Source organism: Pecten maximus, chromosome 1 (genome assembly GCF_902652985.1).
Source record: "Pecten maximus chromosome 1, xPecMax1.1, whole genome shotgun sequence".
Classification (NCBI taxonomy): domain Eukaryota; kingdom Metazoa; phylum Mollusca; class Bivalvia; order Pectinida; family Pectinidae; genus Pecten; species Pecten maximus.
In genome coordinates, this window is record NC_047015.1 from 57,830,922 (window position 1) to 57,846,226 (window position 15,305).

Here is a 15,305-nt window from a genome sequence, read left to right on the forward strand (position 1 = left end):
AGGACTTAACGTTATTGTATCAAAGCTCATTTTAAACTTATCGAAACACTTTTAAGTCTATATTAAGTTTTTAAGTCTATATTAGTATATATATCTGGCATCTTTTTTATTTGACAACCAATTTTGAAATTATTTGGATTTATTTTCATTTTCCCCATATTTTGTGTAAACCGTTGGATATCAAAGCTAAGCTTTGTGTGCTATTTAGAATTTGCTTTAACCTCTCATGTATACATATATCTTGCAAATTTTGTATATGAAATGCATACAGCAATACCGCATATTATTTAGCAAAAGAACTAACGGTAAATAGTTTGGATCCCTTTGATGTCCCACACAACTCGGCGACTCTCAGCAGGCAAAACGTTTCTGATTGGTTGACCAATCAGTGTACATCGCCAGTTCGAATACAAACGTCCGATTGGGGTACGATATCGGTGTAGTGTTTCGAGTAGGCGGGGTTTACCCGCGAAATTCATCGATGAAACACAAGTTTGAAATTATTTGGTATTTAACCGGATTTTGTCTTTTTACATAAAGGACCAATTATCATGAATTTGACAGTTTTACCCAAAAGTTAAAAATCACTTTTAAAATTTTGGTTATTTACATTCAAGTGCATTCAAGGGTACCGATTCATCGGTCCATTAATAGGAAAAGTTACCTAAATCACGTTAAATTCCAGAGACGAGCTCACTAACGAATCGCAACATCCTACCCCTCGGAGTCGACTACAAAGGACTCGTCAGTGTTACACGCGTATCACATCGAATTCTTCCACCTGACGGTTTTGGCGTAAGGCTATTTGTTTCATCGTGCATTAGTTCCTGTTCAGGGTCTTGTAACGATATTATTGAAGCACTGTCAATTTAGCGAAGTCACAAACCGTGTATATACAGTCAAACTTCGATGTTTCGAAGTTCAAGGGACTAACAGAAAAACTTCGAAACAGCGGGACTTCGAATTATTCATGGTTGACAATAGATCGATGTTTTCTTGATAATGACCATATATGTTAACGTACGTACGTTACATGTCCTCTGTGTCTTCGTGATGATCGTCGCCTGTCAGGCTCAAAAGTTAATTTATACCTCAAACACAACAAAATAAAAATACTTTTCATTAATTATACCTAAGCATTTTATTAATTAAACAAACTATGTATCGGTTACAAAACACTTATATCGCGTCTTATTATACGTCCCTGGTTTAACAGATAAAGCAAAAGAAGTACAATGCACACTTACGTAAGTCGTTAGGCTTTTCTGCTAAAGACACGCGCGGTTACGTTATGTGCATATAAAATACGGAATGCCGATCGGTTGGAGAATGCATGATTGAATGACAAATAATCGATTTACTTGGATATTTATGTATAAGTTTGCAATGTGACACTTATGAGTGAAGACATCGCTAATTGTTTGTGTTTAAAATCGGTCCGCTTGTTTTATAGTTCCGTAAAATTTACTCACCGACCGCTGATTTCTATGGCGGCGAAGATTATCAGAGACGACTACCGAAATGTTTTACCGGAGTGATTAAATGTCATGGCTTCTAAATACACCTTTTATCTATCAATTTGGTCTGATTATTAATTAACCCCATGATCGGGAGTGACAACACACGCTATCGTTATCCCTATTGTCAGTCAGGGCATCTAGGGGAGAAGTGTTAAATCTTGCCGCGGGGGTCACGACCAACACCTGTCCAGTGGTCAGTACAGGTAAACTTTTGTTCGAATCATGAGATGTCAGTTACCTATGACATCATAGCTAACGGGCCATGAAAAAAGTTCGATACATCGAAAACTTCGATTTATAAAAATTCGAATCATGCATAGGTTCGTTAGTAGCGTTATATAGTAAGGAAATTCGGGACCAAGCAAAAAGTTCGATACAGCGAGAAATTTGAATCATCGAAGTTCGAATCATCGAGGTTTGACTGTATATCGAGTATCATACATGCAATTAAAAAATGTATCCCATATGTTCAGGTATATGTAATCTCATGTCAGTTACCTGTCTGTTGGTCACTCTATTTTCATGTGTTTGTATTGTATTCAGTGTTGCCCCATTTTGGATGGAATTAACTGAATTGAATATTGCTTCACATCGACGGTCAAGAATACGTGTACAAATATCGACGCCAAGCCAACACGTAACAGCACAGTCGATAGGCAATTAAAATAATTTACACAACGTCTATGACTAAGATTCGTGTTCTTCTTTAATCAAACCATGACTCTTTCTGGTTTAGAGGTACAAATATTAAGTGGTATCATCATCGATACTGGCGGGGTTACGATCACAATACGCTTTCATAACGACGGTAAGGTCCAATATAAGTACTGGATATAAGTCAACTTATGATTTTTTGTTCGTAAATTAAGAATTATATTGTGATTTATTTTCTCGGTAAATATCATTATAGACAAGACTATTATCCTAGAGTGTGCCATAGGAAAACTTTTAGTACTTGTGTTCTCCTACAGGATTTTTTTAAATACGCGAAGTCCTACCCATCTTACAAAATGTAAACCTTACACACTATATCACAGATAAACTTTTTTTCACTTTAATTTGTCTTGCGTGTAACTTTTGACAACTTTATTTTATATTTATAATGGAATGCAAATCCTCGATTCTTCACTTACAATATTACTGTAGGTTATAGTCGAGGATATCTCTGACGCCGATCGAAACAAGATTTTTTAATCATGATCAAGCTGCTACAACAATGTTTTCTTTTAAGAGGGAATGTGTTCCTGGTATCACGTGCAATACACGTGTTTCTTTGATGTCGTTATGACGGAGGGTTGCTGTGCCCGTTCCTAATTTCTATTCTGAACCGTGGATCGGGATACTTCAATGCAGTTTATTGTAGAAGTGTTTCTACAATTAACATGATAATTTTTTAATGAAATCTTGAATAATAATAAAATCAACAATAATGTGATTTTTCACCACAATATGCCAATAACTAAATAGTAATGACCATCATCTCCGAAGCACTGCGTGAAATATCATTGGCTGACATCCACCAGTATTATCGAAATATTGGATATTTAAATGTTTAAATTGGACCTCAAGTTCAACGCAGTTAATGAATAATACAAAGTAAACGGATTATTGTAGTTAATTTTTCTAATATACATATTTTGATATTCCGAAACGTTTTCAGTAACAAAAACAGGTTACATTTAAAATAGTTCTAATAGACTATCCAAGTTTTTGGCCAAAATACCATACAGGCAAGTGTCATAACTCAAGTCTTTTTTATATTCATCTATGTTTCGTTCTGTGATATAAGATTTTTAACTTATTGTGTAGGCTTATCTATTAAAAGAATATTTATTTTTTTTATATGGTTATAAAAGCCTATCTAACACTCTTTCCCTCGTATTCTTTTTAAAATTCTGCAAATCAACGCGTACTTTTAAGCTACTCGCTACTTAAAATGTGATTGTGATATGTTGAACACTTGATGAATACACCATTTTAAAACTACATGTTAAAAAAAATCTAGGTGCTTGCATAAAAAATAAATTTTGAAAAAAATGATTCGGAATTTTTGACCGACTATTTTAGCCCCGCCTACTTGCAAAACTGCAAGTACATTGTACGTCAATCGAACGTTTGTATTCGAACTTGTAGTGTTTCACTGATTGGTCAACCAATCAGAAACGTTTGGCTTCTGAGAGTCGCCGAATTGTGTGGGACATCAAAGGGTTACAAACTATTTACCGTTAGTTCTTTTGCTAAATAATATGCGGTATTGCTGTAAATTTGGCATTGATCTTTTATGTCCTGCATGCTCTAAAATGTTAGCGTAAGCATTTTGCAATTCTGACAACCAGCAGGGAGCTTTGTCACATCAGGTGCACCATTTTGACTTGTTTCTGATGTTGATGGTTCCTGCGGGGCGAGCTGAAATTTCTTCCAAAGAAACAGGTCTTCGGATTTTTCTTTGTCCCACTTTAACCAACGGTTGATTGCGTTCCCTACCACGTAATGACTAGTTATATCAATTAGTGGGTTTGACTAGAACCATCACCTAGGGACAGCATTCATAGTTTGTGTATAGATAAGCTCATATAAATAACAGAGTTTTTTCTTTCTTTGTTTTGCGTTTTTTTTGTTGTTGTTGATTTTTGTGGGTTTTTTTGCTGTTGTTGTTGTTGTTGAAAACTGATGTGTACGCATTTGCGTATTTGCGTATAGGCAGCTACGCGCTTGAATACGACTGCATTTCAATCAGGAATATGATTTTATTAATGTGTCATTTGAAAAGATGCATCCACTTTTTAACTGCATATCTGCATTTTGCATTGACCGCTACATTGACCAATCGCATACTTCATCTTGACCAGTAACGCCACCTGTCGCGTCATATCCGGGGACAAAAGAATATTATGCTATGCCGAAAAATTGGCCAAGAACGACAACTCTGTTGGGACTGATAGTGAACAGAGCTTGTAGCATTATACCGGAAGCTAGATGAAGTCAATTACCATTGAAGAAATTAATAATTCTATAAAAAATTGAAACGGGGAAAATCACATGGTATAGATGGTATTTTGAAAGAATGATTTTTACATGGCAAAGATATTTTGTTACCTACATTATCAACTTGTTTATAATGGACAAGATGAGTAGAACCAGAGGTCACGATAAGAAAATATTCAAAAAGCGATGTCGTCTTGATGGAAGGAAACATTTTTTCAGTTACCGAGTTATTGATTTATGGAATAGTTTGCCACAAATTGTTGTCAATGCTGATTCTGTCATAAAATTTGAAATAATGTTAGATGATCATTGGAAAAATAACCGTTTTTATTCATGAATGTACAGGAACTAATATAAAGCCATTAATTGCATACGGAAATATTTATATTATACTATGTATTGATATTGATATGGATATAGAGGCTACAAGCCTGCGTCCATTATTTATGCTAATAAATGCTAATAAATAGCATTTTAACTCTGAATATTTTCCATCAGATTGGTCGGCGTCTGTTATAACCCCTGTACATAAGAAGAGTGATATATCAGATCCTAATAATTTCAGGGGAATAAGTATTGTAAGTTGTTAAGGAAAATTGTTCACTTCAGTGTTAAATAGTTCTGGTTCAGACCAGGGCCCAGTTGTTCAAAAGTTGATTAGCTTAGCGAAAATCCCATTTCGCCTTTACTTCAAAACCCGAGTGTGTACCGGTATATTCATTAAAACAGGCAGGTAGGAAGAAACTGAGGAGTGTTATAGTTTTATTAAATTTTGTCAAGTTAGTTTTACCAGCAATGATTTTATCAGGATTTTAAAATTGTTGTTCAACTGTCATGTAGCTTAATCACCTTTTGAACAACTGGGCCCAGGACTTTGCACAGTTGATGCAATTTTTTGTTTACATTTTGTTATAAAAAAGTTTTTTAGTAGAAATCAACGACTTAACTGTTGTATTTTTGATTTCAGAAAAGCGTTCGACAGAATTGATAGGCTCAAAAACTCCAATAAGAAGAAAAATCCTCAGAGTAATAATATATATATATATATATTTATATATATATTTACATATCTATTTCTAGTAATACGCATCCAACATTTGTTTGTTAGGATCCAGTACCTATATTGGTTTATACCGTCGTTATTACTTACTAGACCCTATATATATATATATATATGTATGTACAAGTGAAATCATGCGTAAAATTGAATGGAAAAAGTTTTCTGGCTTTTTCGATTGTGATTATGATGTTTATTACAAGGCGAAATATTATCGCCGATACTTTTTTCGATGTATATTAATGATTTCTAACAACTACACACTACGAACTAACAATAAATATAGAATTCCCCACTACATACTTGTTCCTCCTCTATACCTTCCTCTCTTCAGATGTGGAATGACCTCGACGTAACTACTAGATCATCACCTTCATTGGCAACTTTTAAGAAAACTATATCCAGATCTTCTGAAGATAAATATCCAACTTTTTAAAAAAAAAATTGGTGACAGAAAGACTAATGTGATACATACTAAATTACGACATAGATTTTGTCAATTGAAGTATGATTTGTTCCGTACAAACCTAATAAACAGTCCCGAAAGTAGCTGTGTAAATCGTTGTGAGAGTGTCTATTGTTTTTTATTTGAATGTGATAACTATGTAAATTGCAGGGATGTTTTATTTGATAATTTAAGAAAACTTGAATATTAATATAACTTTGAATGCTTTATTGTATGGCAATAAACTGTATGTCGAAAATATAAACTTAAGTATTTTCAGGCAGGTTCGTCATTATATCGAGTCCAGCAAAAGATTTTAAGCTATACATATTTACATATCTATAAATATATAAAGAATGTGTTGTTATGTAAATGTATTAATATTGTCTAGGCCATTGAATGATGTATTATTTAATTGTATATTGGTAGAGGGTTTTTATAAGTTGTAAAAACTTGTGCCCTATCCTTTTGTTCAAATGACAATAAAATAAGTTTAAACTAAACTATAATGATTTTGAATAATTTTTCATAAACAACTGTAATAGTTATTACAATTTTAAGAACTCGGTTTATATTTATTACTATATGCTGACGATATGATTTTATTCTCCGAGTCTGTTGAAGGTCTTCAAGAAATGCTGAATAACTTGGAGGTATATTGCAGGCAGTGGAATTTAACAGTTAATGTTGAAAAAACTGAAATAGTTATCTTTCGTCAAGCAGGTAGAGTAAGAAACAATGAGAAATGGTATTATAAGGATAGACTCGTTAAATGCGTGGATACTTTTTCATACTTAGGAGTAATGTTAAGTTACAATAATAATTGTACTAATATCCAAAACAACTTTCTGCATGCCCGAGCACTGAAAGCCATGTTTTCATTATTTTCAAAATGTTCAAATTTAAATCTAAATATCAAAACTATGCTACATCTTTTTGATATATATTTGGTTGTATACCCTTTTTTTGCTTGTGAAGTTTAGGGTGTATGTAAAAACCTTGATATAGAAACGTTTTATATGCATTTTTGTAAGAAATTATTAAAAGTAAAAATAAAATAAATAAATAAAAAGATAAATAAATAAATAAATGAAAAAAATAATTAAAATAAGTAAATCAAAAAAGATAATAAACAAATAAATAAATAAACGTATTTGAATTGTTATGACATTATTTCGTGACGTGGTGGTCTAAGTATAAACATTTTTACGTTGTTTTCAGATATACAGCCCCAGTCATGATAAACAATACTACTGTACATATGTAACTATTTAATAAAGAAGGGCTTAACCAGATCGTTACATAAAATTACATGACGGGATTACTCTGGATTATCCCAATCTAGATTATCTATGACGTATACTGTGTCACTAAGTGAAATATAATCCCACCATGTTACATCATTGTATTATGTTATAGGAGTGACGGTCCACAGAGACAAGGGAGGCTACTCATACTGACTTACCGGAGATATAATCCATTATCAACAGTACTTACGGCTCAACAAGCCCCCAATTGCGATTGTAAGCCCCCTATGAAGATGGAATGGGATACCATGGATTCAGTAATGATTAACATAATATCCACATGATCCCCCCCCCCCCCCCCCCCCCCCCGCAAGAAAACCCCAACAAAACAAAACAAACAAAAACAAAAATAACAAGAAATATCTTTACAAAAGATAAACGGCATAGTTTTAATGCTGGTGGTTAATTATAATGTAAAACTGCTGGTGAAATAAATCAACGAACTAATGCGTTTCAGCACGGATAACAAAATGATATCAGTTTGAATAATTTTTGGTGATAATAAGATTGTATTTGAATCAGGAATATAATTTTATCAATGTGTCAATTGAAAAGATACATCCACGTATTCAGCTTGCATTCAATCTTAATTTTGTTTCGTGTTTAACTGCATTACTGCATACTTTGTTTACCGCTACATTGACCAATCACATACTTCATCTTGACCAGTAACGCCAACTGTCGCGTCATATCCGGGTCCAAAAGAATATTATACGGCTATGCCGAAAAAAATAAAATCCAAAACCTATAGACAACAGCAGATAGTCATAATGTCACGCCAAAATCATACATATCCAGGGATTGCTTCCCTAACAGTTTAACATATCAATCTATTTATTTGAACCATCAGCTTACAAATTGTACAGTAAATATCGTTCGGTTGAGCGTAAGACTAGTATGCCAGAGGTCCCGGGTTCGATCCCTAGCGGAGGTAGTGATTTAAATTTAATAAAGCACGCGCTCTGCTACACATAAATCACTATATTGTGGATGAATAGAACCAATTTGTTATGTTTAGATATGAGGGGACCTCCATTTGCGTGTTATTAGGAATAAAAGTAGTCTTTTGAGAATAGGGCACATGTAAAAAAAAAATAATACTATTTTAAGATTCAATATAAATTATAACAATACTATTTACAGAATTAAGTACCTTTATTGGAAACTACTGAAAATCTACTGATATATGATGATCGATATTTTTACATATCATTATTGTATAAAGAACTTTCAAATTACCAGGCTTGTTGAACTTTAAGCTTAGAAATAATGTTTTAACCTGTTTTTGTCATCATTCCTCTGAAGAAATAGACATACCGTTTTCATCCTGTTTTTGTTGTCATTTTCTGCCGAGTCTTGCAACTTCTATAAATTTCTAAAACATGAACTCTTCAAGACTATTGAATAGCCGATGGAGTACACAAGAATGTCTCATGATTTTCTCACACAATTTTTTTTTTTAATTTCCATCTCATTCAGGTTTTGACTCGGGGTACAGACACGTCCTGAAGGACAGATCATTACGCGTAATACTGTTAACGTACTAAATTTGACTCATTTACCTTACCAACAATGGTTGCCATAGAAACCAATGTATATAGACTATAATTAGCTCAATCATAATTTAGCGAGATGCTCTCGGCGCCGAAAACGCTGCCAAATAAGATTACCGCTGAAATATGTTAGTTTATGGTACAAGTACTTAACTTGTGCTAACTTAAAGATATATTCCTCCTCTTGGTTTTTCCCTGAGTCCGAGAAAGATTTTCTGCGACAAAGCCTCACGTGACCTATTAAAATCTCTTGTTGTGCATATTCGTCCGTTTGATGTCCGTCCATAAAAATAAAATGTTTGACTTCTACTCAAACACTCATGAATCAGATTGAATGAAATACTGTAGGAACCTTCCGTGGAGACATGCGCCAAAAGTGAGAAATATTTTCCCCCTGTCGTAGGGGCTCTGAAGGATGAACCGGACATATCGGCTTAACTTTCCTCATTCTTCTTTTTAATGATGGACGGCTCGTGAGTTACTCCATCAATTTGTGAATTCCATTTCCCCTGGGCTTCACGTTCGCCCGTAGTAGAGTTGACATTTACTATAATTTATATAATAGGAAAATCAAACTTTTGAGTAACTTTTGTTCATTTACAGTTTTAGATAATTAGTATTAGGCTGGGCTTGTAAGGATGGGACGATGATTTCTTTGAATACGTATATGAGTATCAAAATATATTTCAACGTTCTTTTTATTTATGTTAGATTTAAGTTTTAGTCTCTGAAATATAAAATTTTTTACAAAATTACCGATAATAAGACTTTGAAGGAAAAATATAGAAACAATCAATCAGGCAAAAGAGATAATCACTCGCTTTCAGCTTCCTTTTCCGAGACTGACCGACGGCAGGAATATTGATAATTTGATATACCTGGTTATATTACATAATTGATCATAATTTATTTGTACGTCACGGTTGATCAATCTCTAGAGTATTCAAGATTCATTATTTCTGTTTAATTATAAAAAGATGTGCTATGTGTCTTTTAAAATCCTATATAACCTGAGATACCCATGTCTGTTATACATGTATGTCTCTGAACTAGTTTTAGTTAAAAACCGCGAGTTGTCTTTCTTCACCGGAATTTGTGTTGCGTCTTGATAATCGGGGCGAATTCTTGTACGTTATTCCCGGTTCCGACCTGTTTTCCCTTACTACACTTTCCAAATTTTCTGCAAAAATCCTAATTAATAATAATAATAATAAAAAATAAATAAATAAATGAAAAGTAAATAAATAAATAAAAATTCTAAAACTTAAGAAATATTCAACTTGTATTTTTAAGATTTAAAAACCTTAGGGAATGTGACTGGTCATCTCTCTTTGGTGCTTTGTTTTTTAATTGAAGGCGCATTCACACCTTAAAACTAGAGTACTTACAAGACATAGATAACCCCTTAATACATGCGTGTGCCTCTTAACCTGAGCTTAATCTGAATACACAAGATTAAAAAAAAAAAATTTTTGATATGAACTTCCAAGTTATGCTATACAATGAGGACTATGAATATGTTTGTTTTTGTTTAACATCCTATTAACAGCCAGGGTCATTTAAGGACGTGCCGGGTTTTAGAGGTGGGAAGAAAGCCGGAGTACCCGGATAAAAACCACTGGCCTACAGTCAGTACCTGGCAACTGCCCCACGTAGGTTTCGAACTCTCAACCCAGAGGTGGAGGGCTAATGATAAAGTGTCGGGAATGATAAGAAACAATATTAATAAAAAAAACTTCACATCAGTTTTACATTACTAAGAACATTTTATACTTATGATTTTGTTTTCTGTTAAATAGCCCTGATGAAGCTAGATTTTCTGTGTGATAATATACAATGTTAAACCTGTACAATAATTCCTAGATCTCTACCATATTTACATATTGTTGTCATGGATATTATAATTTCCATTTATGTTCAATCAATACCACTCTACATTTTCTAGTAATGTACATCTTATGTAAATTTCACACTGGGCATATTGCATTGTATTTTCTACTCCAGGGCTTTCTGGTTTTGCCTACGCTTGCATCAATAGAAAGAAATCAGATGGCATTCATTGTCGGATATGAGTGCCACGATTATCATACTGACATCCTGCAGTACGTGTCTTATATTGCTGAAGAAAACATACTCCCCGTCGATGATGAAAAAAGTACATGCGCAACGTAAACTTTAACCTAAATGCTACATTTTGATGAATAAATTAAAATTTTCCATGGAATAAAAATATTTAGAAATTCAAATATATACGTATTTCGGATATAAGAATTGATATTTCACTTGTATCTGTTTCATTTTGAGTTTGCTTTAGTCTACTTGGCATTCGTTTTGATTATACATGTACATATATGAAAGACAACTTTGATCATTTGAATGAATATACATGTATTTACATTCATGAATACCAGGTAAATTGTTATATCTATATAGAAATTATACACTGTATGTAATGTTAAAATGTTTAAAGTGTACCCTGAATGATTTTATTGTGCCCGTCAAATTTGATAAGATTATATATGGTATGGCATTGTCCGTCATATTTTTTCAACCAATCTTTTTGAAACTTGGTATACATTATAGTCATGATATGTGTTTCCCTAAACAGCATTTGAATCGTCTTTGCAAAAGTTAATGTCTTTTGTTTATTTTAGCATTCTTATTTTTGTCTGGAGATCTCCTACATTTTTCAACTGATTTCTTTGAAACTTGAAAGGCTTTATAATCATGACATCAAGTTGTCTTTAACGAGTTGGAGACTACTTCAGTAATAACTTCTGATAATTAGTATTTCTCAAGCTGTTAGAAAATATTTTCACTTAATTTCTTCACAGTGCATTATTTTACAACAGTAAATATCTATAACAAAAACCATAATTCGACATTTTAACTTACAATTTCTTACATTTTAAGGTGATGTAATTGTAAAATGTCTTTACTACTCACTGTATAATCATTTCTATATACTTATTTTTCCGTCGTTTGTACGCCGTATTCAAAAATTAAATATTATAAGCTTTGATGTTAATCATTTTAGTTGCATAGGGGTAAGAAGGTTTACGAACTTTTGTAAGCATCCGCTACACGGATTCATACAGTTTGTAAACAAGCTTTTTTTTCATACCCCAATGAAACTAAAAAAAGTATATTCGATCCTTGGAATACTGTCATATTTATCTCACATATATTTTGTTGAGTTTTATAGATTTCCATGTTTTATATGAATTCACAAATTGAGTTATTGTGGCTCTCATTACAGGTCACCAGTATGGTACAAAAACCTGTATATACAGACCACCTCTGGGTTACAGAAACCTGAACCTGACTATATAGGCATGTATGTTACAACAAACTGTCTATGTAGACCATTTTTTTTCTGTTACAAAAACCTGTATATACAGGCCACCTCTGTGTTACAAAAACCTGTATATACAGGCCACCTCTGTGTTACAAAAACCTGTATATACAGGCCACCTCTGTGTTACAAAAACCTGTATATACAGGCCACCTCTGTGTAACAAAAACCTTCATATACAGGCCACCTCTGTGTAACAAAAACCTTTATATACAGGCCACCTCTGTGTAACAAAAACCTTTATATACAGGCCACTTCTGTGTAACAAAAACCTTTATATACAGGCCACCTCTGTGTAACAAAAACCTGTATATACAGGCCACCTCTGTGTAACAAAAACCTTTATATACAGGCCACTTCTGTGTAACAAAAACCTTTATATACAGGCAACCCCTGTGAAGTCCACCTGTCTATGAAGTCCAACTGTCTATGAAGTCCACCTGTCTATGAAGTCCACCTTCCTATCAAGTTTACCTGTCTATGAATTCAACCTGTCTACGAAGTCCACATGTCTATTAAGTCCATCTGTCGATGAAGCCTAATTTCTTTTATTTTCGATAGCACTTCTGCTTCAGGTAGTACGCCAAATTAAAAAAAATTATGATTGCACAATCATTGCTAAAATCTTTAAACGACAATGACCAAGAGGTCAAGGGACTTGACATTGGCCAGTAGCATACTGAATTTGTTCATATGAATGACCTTGGACTACATTCAATGTCACGCGGGTCAAATGTGTTCAAATCTTAAAATGACTTCTCAATAACCAAAAGGCCCATGGAGTTGATATTGTGTCTGTAGCATGATTGGATGAAGGGCTACCAAGTTTGTTCAAATGAATGACCTTGACCTACAATCAAGATCACAGGCTTAAATCTTGAAACAATGATTTCTCAATAGCCAAGAGACTCAGAGACTTGATATTAGGCCAATAGTATGCTGGTATGAAGGTTTATAAAATGTAATGACTTGAATAAATCTATTCTACTCTGATATTTCAATAAAGTGGTTATCAGCTGAGTATCTGCAGACATGACCTAGATCAACTTCAAAGTTGCTGTTGAATCATGTCAGCGATGCAGGCTCATTTGGCCTCTTGTTCTTTCAATACTCTGACACATACAGACTTGATAATTATATATATATATATATATATATAATTAAAAATATATAATGTCCTTGTGATGGGTATACATAGTAATAATAATAAAAAACACAAACCAGAAATTCACACTAGCGCTTTCAACATGCTTTGAGAGCAAGCTCTTCAGGTGTAATGAAAGGATTTATTTGTGACGTCATCACTGTGTGTCATGGTTACGTCAAAACAACATAGATTGATGACGTCATAAAAGACAATGATCAAAAGTACACATAAATACAAAATTGATGATCATTGTCTTTTATGACGTCATCAATCTATGTTGTTTTGACGTAACCATGACACACAGTGATGACGTCACAAATAAATCCTTTCATTACACCTGAAGAGCTTGCTCTCAAAGCATGTTGAAAGCGCTAGTGTGAATTTCTGGTTTGTGTTTTTTATTATTATTACTATATATATATATATATATATATATAGCACATCTATAACATCTATATTTATAGATGTGCTATATATATATATATAGCACATCTATAACACAAATGACTGGCTACAAAAGTATGCAAATCGGTGACCATGACCTTCTATAAGTTCAAGGTAACGATAGTCAAATGGCCAGTCAGGGAAAAGAAGCTAAGAGGAAACGTAGGTAAAACGTAGGTAAAACGCAGGTAAAACGTAGGTAAACGTAAGTAAAACGTAGGTAAATGTAGGTAAAACGTAGGTAAAACGTATCAAGGCGACCCTAAGAACGATAACATGTCTTCGATCATTTCTTGAATGGAAATCCTATGTTTTGATCTTGGTCAGATCTAGTTAATAATGTAATTAAACGAAGACGATATATATGTGATTAATTCTTGTTTAGATATTGAAATATTACCCGGTATTAATATCTAACTAGATATACTGGCTTTGTTCCTGTTAGCCCGAGTTTCCTCTGGCCCTGACACCGTGTCTGGGGTAGGGCCCCTACACCAGACATGGTGTCAGGGTCAGAGGAAACTGGGGTAGGGCCCCTACACCAGACATGGTGTCAGGGTCAGAGGAAACTGGGGTAGGGCCCCTACACCAGACATGGTGTCAGGGCCAGAGGAAACTGGGGTAGGGCCCCTACACCAGACATGGTGTCAGGGCCAGAGGAAACTGGGGTAGGGCCCCTACACCAGACATGGTGTCAGGGCCAGAGGAAACTGGGGTAGGGCCCCTACACCAGACATGGTGTCAGGGTCAGAGGAAACTGGGGTAGGGCCCCTACACCAGACATGGTGTCAGGGCCAGAGGAAACTGGGGTAGGGCCCCTACACCAGACATGGTGTCAGGGCCAGAGGAAACTGGGGTAGGACCCCTACACCAGACATGGTGTCAGGGCCAGAGGAAACTCGGGTTGGGGGTCCTACACCAGACATGGTGTCAGGGTCAGAGGAAACTGGGGTAGGGCCCCTACACCAGACATGGTGTCAGGGCCAGAGGAAACTGGGGTAGGGCCCCTACACCAGACATGGTGTCAGGGCCAGAGGAAACTGGGGTAGGGCCCCTACACCAGACATGGTGTCAGGGCCAGAGGAAACTGGGGTAGGGCCCCTACACCAGACATGGTGTCAGGGCCAGAGGAAACTGGGGTAGGGCCCCTACACCAGACATGGTGTCAGGGCCAGAGGAAACTGGGGTAGGGCCCCTACACCAGACATGGTGTCAGGGTCAGAGGAAACTCGGGCTATGTTACTGTGTGATTCCACGACTAAGGCGTATATAGATCTTCGTTGTCATTGTAGGTCAAACTTACCGTTACAGAAAAGTCGTCAACAAACATAACAATACGAATAATTGTTTACGCATTATTACGCACGCTTCTACTGGCTAAAACAGTTAATATTTGTTGTTTCCATCAACCCTGCATTTATCAAAAACATTCACATGCGTAAAAACAATAAAATATATCTTTCAAATTATGATTCCCCCAATTTTCCAAAAA